This window comes from Hydra viridissima, unplaced genomic scaffold, assembly GCF_058129835.1.
Source record: "Hydra viridissima isolate aposymbiotic clone 2 unplaced genomic scaffold, HvirCarnegie_v1 scaffold_13, whole genome shotgun sequence".
In the NCBI taxonomy this organism is placed as follows: domain Eukaryota; kingdom Metazoa; phylum Cnidaria; class Hydrozoa; order Anthoathecata; family Hydridae; genus Hydra; species Hydra viridissima.
Window position 1 is genome coordinate 11,356,243 of NW_028324312.1, and position 9,979 is coordinate 11,366,221.

A 9,979-nucleotide genomic window follows, 5' to 3' on the forward strand; every position below is an offset into this window, starting at 1 on the left:
CATGCTATTACATTATGTTTTAAATACCGATGCCGAGGAATAGCAAGTTGGCGGACTTAATATAGAATTATAGTTTTTTTATTGTAAACATTTGTTTTCTAATCTAGGTAAATAAATTTCAACAACTTGAACCTAATTGTTTCTTTACTTGTGTAGTTTTTTGAAGTCATTTTAATCTTAAATCAGTAGGCAAAAAGATTTCTAAACTGCATCTAATATGGATCTGAAAACTAGTCTAAAAGATGTCTGAATTCACGTCGTGAATGAACGCTAAATAGATGTCTATCCTATAGATGTCTTTTATATGCATTTTGTTTGATAAAGATGCATCATTTTAAATGCATAAAAGATGTGCAATATGCGTCTACTTTATTTATTTTTTTATCGAATAAAATGCATCTGGAAGACGTCTTTAAGATAGACGTTTATTTAGCGTTCATTTAAGACGTGATTTCAGACATCTTTTAAACCTGTTCTCAGATGCTTATTAGATGCAGTTTAGATATCTTTTTGCCGACTGAGTTAAGATTAAAAAATGCTGATTTACGCACGAAAGCAATTATGAAAAGTAGAAACTGGAGTAGTTTCCTTAAGATTCTATTAATATAGTTTGAGCGGTTTTTTTTATGAACTTAAGTGAGACATTTTTAAAAGCATAAATTGAAGGCGAAACTTTGGTCGAGCCAGAGTTTTTAATGAGTAAAGAAGATTTAAAGTTGTGTTCCCTGCAAGAAAGCTACAGCTAATTCATTTTATATTTTCTCGAAAATTCAACAGTATACTTAGAGTAAAGTACGAGAAATATTTATCAAAAAAATATGTAGGCGATTCCACCGTTACTTATGGGACATTTCAACTTTCATAATACCAATCTTTTAGTTATAAATTTTTTTTCTTAAAAGATTAGATGTTCATATAGGTATGTATCATCCCGAAATCATTTAATTGTTCAAATGTATATTTTAAATTCTTTCAACTATGAATTGTTTTGGAACAATATTTCATTATATAGTGTGTTACGGGACTCAAAAAAACATTACGCTGAACCTGTTGTTTCATTTGGATACTTCAAGCAAATTATTTAATCTATGTAAACGAGCTTCTGAAAATAAATCAAGTTGTTTTCATTCTGTATAAAATTAATAATTAGAAACTTTTATCAATTTATATAATCATTATAAATCAAATTAGTTAGCGTTACTTACAGGGACAGAAATAAACGTTACTTACGGGACATAGCACATTAATAACCATAACAAACAGATTTTTTAAAATTAAAACTTAAAGAACTATCAAATAATTTCTATACATCAGCAATACATAACACAGACATGTATATGTATATAGACACATATTTCTAATTACTTCATCTGTATATTACATATATTGTTATCTATAAACATATTACATATGTCTAGACATGTAACATATATTTATGAAAAAACTTTGCGTGTTTAATAATCATCATAAGCATCAAGAAAGATAATTTGTCGTTTGTTTTTTTTTTCGTAGCATATACTTTTTCACTCCAATTTTGGGATTAGCTGTAGTATTCTAAAGAAATGATTAAAGATAAGTAAAATTAAAGTCTAAAGCCTATTTTATTGTCTATTTTATGTGCATCCTAATTTTACACATTTTATAAAAATTCAAAAAACAAATTAAAAAAGTACATAAAAACCTGCATTCCCATAAACTTTTTTTTTTTTGTTTTTTTTTGCAACTTTGATTTTTGGAGTTGTTTTTCTGGCTCAGAGGAATATCGTTTTGTTTGTAGTCAATTATCAAAAAAAGAAAAGTAATGAAAAGTGGAAATCCCTTTTACATAATTTGATTTCTTAAATATCTCTTGTAGATTTAGTTCATTGCTTCTTTGATGAATATGCTCAGATAAAAATAAAGAAATATGAAAATTTGGGTTAGTATTTGAAACTACGTGATAAAAATCTTCAGCATTGTTAACAATAACCTTTCTGGTTAAAACCTGATTAGAAGCAATTCTTTTAACAACTGCTCCCAAGCCATCTATAGGTCCCTTTCCATGACTAGTTGCACTATGGTTCCATTTGATGGCAATCCCGTATATATTTTGGAGCTTTTGAGTACCTGCAATAACAAATCTGTTCTTAAATTGGCTTGATGGACCATCTGTCAAAACTCTTAACTCAAAAACATCTTTTGGTAGGCTATGAATTAATTTATCAAAATATACAAATGATGTTTCTTTATCATGAGTAGTACAATCACAAACAATTGCTTGACAGTTTTTTGTATTTTGAAACCAAGTCACAGAAGTATAGATAGTTACCTGCTGTTGATTCCAGTGTTTATTTTGAACCTCATCTTGAGAAAAGCATTTGTAATTTTCTGCGTAAACCATTTGTATCATTGCTATTCCACTAACCTCTTTTGTGCTATTTTTGTCAGACTCTAAACTTTTGTGCTGTTGTCTTTTAATAAAACTGTGAGTTAAAAAACTAGGCATCAATAAACACAGATGATCGTACAAGTGCACGACTGAAGTGCTTTGAACTAATTGCTTCATCCTTCCATTATCATCTTGCCACTGTTTCCACTCAACAATTTTTTCCAAAGTATCACTTTCACACTGCAATTGATACTTTTTTTTGAAACCACATTCTTCATGCTGACACTCACTAAACCAACATCCTGGGTCATCTGGATATTGAAGGCAAGAGTCTGCAAATTTGTTAGAACAAACAGGTATATTTGCACTGCAAACAGAAAGCTTTTTCAGTGAAAGAATTAAATTTTGATGATAGATGCAAGTGCATAAATTAGCTGGTGTTTGTCGACTAAGGAGAACATGTAATTGCCTTAAACTTGCAAATTTACTTCTACTGATCTTGATATTTTCATTTTCTGCTATAAACAAGGCATGAGTCTCCTTTAGGCTCATGTACATGTGTCTATTTTGAATATGCTCTTTATTGCCATTATTTATGATAGCAACTCTATCTTTTATTCCAGGAGACATACGGCTAATATCATCATTTTCATAAAATTCAAAAACTTTTTGCTTGATTTCTTCATTTATACTCAATAGAACTTTCTACAATTTTGCAATTTAGCTCACCAGGTAATTTTTTAATAACTGCTTTTTGCTTTGAGGGGCTGTCAGATAAAATTGTTTTTTACTTTATTTGCAGCTCTTGACAGAGAAGAATGTGTACTATATGGCTGCCTGTACCAGATAGTTTCATTAATTTTATTTGAAGTTTCTTTTCTCCATTTAGCTTTTTTTTCCCTTTCTTTAATCTTTCTTTCTGTATCAGCTTTATGTTTTTTATCTTTTGGAAACTTTCTGTATTCTTCCCTTTTTTTTTTCGGTATTTCTTAACATATTCTTTATTTTTTTCCCTTGCTAAAATAGGATTCAATCATCTCCATTTACTCTGTCTCTCTGCATTAGTTTTAGCCATTCATTTTTATTTTGGTCTGAAATGAAAATAAAGATCGTCGATAAGTTGTATAAATGTTCGAAATACTTTCCGTAAGATTTTCTATCCATTAAAAGTTTTGTAAATAGTTCGTTGTATTTTGAATTTGAAATATCAAAGTGTTTTGGATAAGTTTCTAACTTTAAAGACTATGCAATTAGCCGTTACTTACGGGACATTGAGCCGTTACTTACAGGACCAAAATAAACATTATCTGCAGGCTCTAAAGAAATGCTTCAACTATCAGATTTTTAGTTTTAAATATAGAAAAAGTAGTTTATTGTGATTGTTATAATCCTTTCCCTTATTGGATAATTTTTTAAAGCATAAACTTAACAAAAAGGACATATTTGTTACTTACGGGACTGTCACATTGTTGGGAAATTAAAACAACTATTATATATTGTCAAAAAAATGAAGCTTATTTAAAACATTTACATTTTTAAACTTCAAATATGAAGTATTAAATTTGTGGCAGTTAATCTTTAAAAAAAAACAATTCCTCTTAAGCTACACACTTTAATCAATAAGCAACTTATTTACAATTTATTTATAAAAATTAACGCACAGCTTTAAGCCGCAATTAAAAATAAAAAACAAACACAAACAATGTTAACAAATCAAAATAAAGAATCTTCAAACATAAAGTAACACAAAGATAACTTAAGTTTTGATGATAATTGAAATTTATTTTTCTGAAAATAACTCACTTGAGTATGGAATCGCCCATATATGTTATAAATCCTTTTCCCGCTTGTGTTGCATATTTGCAACAAATGATTTGCTGATAATATTTTTGGTTATAATGTTTATCCACAACATTAGGTATTTTGAAATATGTATTTAAGATCTTTCCATTTTTATTTTGACACAATAAAACCACAATAACATTTTCTTTTGAATAATGGCAGCTCAAGAGAGAAGTGCTATTTTTAGTAAGTTTTAGTTACTATCTTTAATGCTCATTTTTGAATATATAGGAAAACCCATGCTGACGCTTAAATATTTAAAATTGTTATGTACTACCCAGTAAGCTCACGTTTTAATTCCGTTCAATTTACGGTCGCACGTTTAAAGATCAAATGCAAACGTTTTAAAAACGTTTTTTCACACACGTTTTTTTTCAGGTAAATTTTAAACGTTTTTTAAACGTTTATTTTTTTTAATTACATGCAGTTTTTTTTATTCTGATTCTCTTTCAGAGAATCAGAATAAAAAAAACCAAATATAAACTTTACTATCAAACACAAGGAATTAAACGAAAATGGTATTATTATAGATGATCAAAAGAGAGCAGTGGAATTTTTAAATTTTATTTGTTATACTCCTGCTAGATGTTTTTTAAAGTGCATTATTGGACATTCCCGGTGGGAAGTCGGCTAGCGAATAGCTAGCAATATTCGTAACGATTAAGACAGCGATTTGGCTACGAGGATCGCTAGCTTTTTAAGCTAGCGATATTCTAGCTTAAACAGCTAGCGGTTCGCAAGCGACAAGTCGTTACGATTCAGACAGTGATTTGGCCATGAGGATCGCTTCCTACAAAACTTGCGACTAGCTACCGACAAGTCGTTACAATATAGAGAGCGATTCGGCACCGAGGATTGCTAGCTTGATAAGCTAGCTATCCACTAGCTAATTAAGGTAGAGAATAGCTAGTGAAAACTCGTAACATAAACTAGACTTTTAGGCCAGAAAATATCGGCTAGGCTAGAAGATATTCCTGAAAAATCTCATGCTATATTTTTTAGGGGAATGAACTATAACCTTTGAAATAAGATTTTATTTATTGGTTTTAATAAAAAATTATAAATGTTAAAATCATTATAAAATGTTAAAAAAAATTGTATGCATTATTTTTAAAAAATAAAAATAGTCATTAACAACTAAATGATTTTGCTTAAGTCAATAATATTAAAAGTTAATTAAAAATATATAAGAAAAATGAAATAACTAAAAAAAAAGGTGAATAAATAATAAAACAAACTTAAAAAATATATTAACTTGAATCACTGCACAAGTCAGTGTTTAATTTTTGAATTTTTCTTACAGGACTGTTTAAATCACTTGTTAAAGAAGAATTTCTCTTTCTTGTTGCAAAATATCGATCTTTAGATTTTTCAAGTGTTTCGCAATTAAGGTAGCCATACTGGATTCAGTGGCAGTTGGAAATAAACAATAAGCTACACCAAAAATCAAACTTTCGACTGGTCCTATAAACCTACGCTTTTTATCTGCAACCAGTTTGATTAATACTGCAACACAGTTTGTCTGTTATGCAAGTTTTTAAAGCATTTTTTAAAAATTCACTTATCTTTTTCCCACCAATTTGCTTCATCTTTCTGCAATTGATATCTTTATCATTAGAGTTAGTTTTTTTTTTATAGAGAGTCAAACTCTTCAACTGAATTTAATGGTAAATAATCTATATTTATATTTTCATTAACACCATGGTTAGTGTCTAAAAGCATTTTTGTTTCCAACCCACAAATTTTTCTGTACATGGCATTCACTATAAATTGAACAATATTGGGTTCAACATTTGCTTTCAGAATAAAGTTTTTTTTTTGCTCTATCCCATTTTTGTGAGATGGTAAAGAAAAGGAAGAAGATGAATGCAGTAGTGTTTGAATTTGTGAAACAGACTGCAACTTTGATGGAAGCACTGTCTGTGTAACTGGCGAGTCATCTACTTGATCCATTGAGTTATAGGCAGACAGAAAGTTCTAAAACAAGATTAACAATGATTATAAATACTCTTAAATGATATAAAAACTCTATCACAATATTCTAATTATTTTACACTGATTTTTTTCATTTAAAAAATGGTAACTAAAAAACAACAAATAAAATATTTAAATGAAACCAAAAAAAAATTCCTATTTTTACAAATGGGATAAAAAGTTGTTAAAAGTGTATACTGAATTGGAATCGGGGAGCTTTGGTGGTTCCCACGATGGCCGTGATAGTAAAGACGGTTCTTCAAAAAGGATTTTTCTTTTCTCTTTATGTTTTGTAGATTTATGTGTTGTTTTTTTTGATGGGCTAAAATCAATTTCTCCTTCTGATTCTGTAATAAGAATATGCTACAAAACAAATAAATTTTTTTAGTATACGTACAATCATAGTTTTATATATACAGCAAACATATACAAAAATCTATATTAATAAGAAAGCACACCAGAAATCAAAGTAATTACAGATCATAAAAATTAAAATACCTAAATTAAATACTGAACACATTTTCTGCAAAACTTAGTGTATTGATTACAATGTAAATAATTTATTAAGTATTAATTTATTTATTAATTTATTAATTTATTAAAACACTCACATTCAAAGGTGGAATGCTCTGGCTTTTGTTTTTACCCACACAATCAATAAGTCTAAGGAGTCTGTTTTTAGGAGTAAAATTTTTTTTTACTACAAGTTTTTGAATTTTTTGAATAAGTGATTTCGTATCAATTCCAACTGAAACGTATAAAATAAATAAAAAATACAACTTTGTAAGATTAATTTACTTTTAAAAAATGTTACTACTGAAACAGTTTTTTTTTTTAATTCAAACAGGGTATAAAATACTTATCTGTAATATGCATGCTCATTTACACCATCCTTATGCATTGCTTTTATTTAAGACCATCTTCCATTAATATTTTACCACGATATCACCAATCATCCATAGGCCATTTTTTTAGTTTCCTGACATTATTATGTCCAGTTTTTTGATTCCAGAACTTCACTGTCACAATACAAATATACAATATAATTCATCTGAAATAAAACATTTGTAAAATGTAGCATAAAAACTATACATAATATATAGCATAAAAGTCCTAAAGCTTTTGATTTGTTTCGTAGCATTTTGATATCATGCAAATGCTATTGTCCTTATCAGATGACTCATCTGAACTAATTACATCGCTAGACTTAAATGAAATATCCTTATTACAATTTGCATTACATTCATAATCATCAAGTATTTTATTTTCAACTGCTTCAATGTTAGCATCTTCAATTAAAGGTACTCTAGCATTTTCAAAACTTATTCGACAAGCTGTTCTTAACCAGCTGATGAACTAAAAATGTAATTTTTATAATTGATAATGCTTTAAATTTATGTAAAATTGTTAAAGTTATAAAGTTGTAAAGTTATAAAGTTAAATTATCAAATATAAAAATTAAAAGTTAAGAAAAGAACACAATTTTTAAGTAAGAAATTTTTAAGTAAGAAATTTTTTTTCATGGAAATATGTTAATATGGGATATGATCCCCGTTGTTTTTGATACATTCTTGTAATCGGCTCGGCATTGGTTCAATAAGATTTTCAATCATCTGGATTGGTATTTCAAGCCACAATTTTGTTAGTTCTTTTTTAAGTATTTCGTGATTAGTTATTTACTTTTTTGTTAGTTGATAATCCATCCAGCTCCATAAATTTTCGATTGGGTTTAAGTCAGGTGATCGTGCTGGCCAAGTCATGAGTCGAATATTACTTTCAACGAAATAATTGGTAATTGAATGTGTTGTATGACATGGAGCATTGTCTTGTTGAAATAACCAGTTTTGATCAGCATGGAATAAATCGCATAGGGATAGGCGATTATCCCAAAATGTCACAATACCCATACTGGTTTTATCTTCCTTCGTATGTTTTATGACAGCCAACGCCTGAGCTTGATATGCATCCCAATATGCCGACAGAGCCACCACCTTTTTGAATACGGCTGGGTATATGTTGCTTCAAATATTTTTCTGTATTTTTGCGACAAACAAATCTCTTGTTTTTCTGTGAATAGTTTCAAAATTCGACTCATCGCTAAAGATAATCATTTTCCATTGTTCCATTGAATAATTTAAATGCTCTTTCCACCAATTTTTTCGTTTTAGACAATCGGTTAACAACAACCTTAGGCTTTCTTACAGCATGAAACGAGTTTAATTCTTTTTTGCGTAATATTGTAGACGACTAACTAAGGAACGTCCGGGTCCCGATAGGAACCGAACGAGTCCCGACCCGAACGGGTATCGGACACCGATAAAAGCTAAAAATAGTTTTATCGGACACCGATTACCGGAACGGGTATTACCCGCTAAGGCCGGTAAAATTGGGTAGTCGAACTTTTTTCATACCCGACCTGACTCAATCTTTCGGGTAATTTAAAAAATCGGTTTCCAAAAGTTGTTGATCCTATCGGTTCCCGAACTCGATTACCCGAACGGCTCTGTTGGGTATTTTGTGAAAAAGGTCCATTTTGATTAAAGATAATTGATATTTCTAAAAAGAAAGTTACCAAAATGGAATATAACCGTAATAATCACAATAACTACATTTTCACTAGAACTTTTGGCAGTTAAACAAATTTTAATATATTTCCTTTTGCTATTCACGCCATTCGTTTGGCATAACAACTTTATCTCAATCTCTATTTGAAATGCTCGACTCTGATTGGTTATTACAAAAAACCCAAGGTAAGTCAAAACCAGTAAAAGCGATCGTAAAGCATCATTGTGTGTCAGAATTGCTTCCTTTTCCGTTTCTTGAAACGATGTTAAAAAGGTTGTAATTTTGAAATTTTGAGTTTAATATCGAACGTGTGTAAAAGAGAAAAACGTTTCAAAAATATTTGCTTGCCAGTCAAGTGCTCTGTCATCACAAAGTCTAGGCGATGATGATACTGAAAACGAAGAAGGAAAGGAATGTGATAAAGAAAATCCAACACTATCTTCAGATCCAGATGACATATTTCCTTCTGAAAGCGAAGCCGAAAAAACAGGTAATACCTTGTTTAATATAATTAGTTTAGTTTCTTTGCTTAGTGCTTGTAAATTTTTTCACAGGGTGCTAATTACCTTCAAGGATTGCTTAAAGTTGTAAAAAATCAAGAGACGATGGGAGGCATTCAAAGTTTTGTTTAAAGTTAATTTTAATCGTATGGTTAATTATCTGCCTAATTTTTATTAAATTTATCATCTGAGATGTCCACCTAAAACTCAAGCGTTCCAGTACTCAAGGAAGTGAGGAAGGAGGTGCACAACAGAAACGCTCCCTAATTAGGCAATATTTCTGGGAACCAATTGATTCAAAAGGAGCTCATAAACTGTTGGGGAAATTCATTTGCTGCAAACTTGGTCCATGCAGTCGTTTGAATTTTTTGACGGCAAACAGATCATCAACATCGACTGGTTGGCGCCACCTTCAGTCTCATCATCCGCAGGAACATCTTGATTTGTTGAAAACTAAGGAATCGATTAAAAAAACCGTAGGGCCATATTTTTAAAAAATTAAATTGAGTTTTATTAAATTGTGCTGTCAGTAATAGATAACTCCCGATAATTCCTGATACTCATTGATATTCGCTTGTAACAATTGCCGCAATTAGTTTTGATAATTAGTGACGTTTGCTGCAAATTGCTGAATGTTACCTAAAATTTATGTAAATTGCTAATAGTTACTTAAAACCTCTAATCATCGCTGTAAATTGCTTATTGTTACTTAAAATCGCCACAATCTATA

At 29.8% G+C, this 9,979-nt stretch overlaps 1 pseudogene; it reads right to left on the bottom strand.

Annotated features, from left to right (window-relative positions):
- Positions 1–5,460: 5,460 nt before the first annotated feature.
- Positions 5,461–7,265, bottom strand: LOC145187153 (uncharacterized; annotated as a pseudogene).
- Between the last annotated feature and the right edge of the window lie 2,714 nt (positions 7,266–9,979).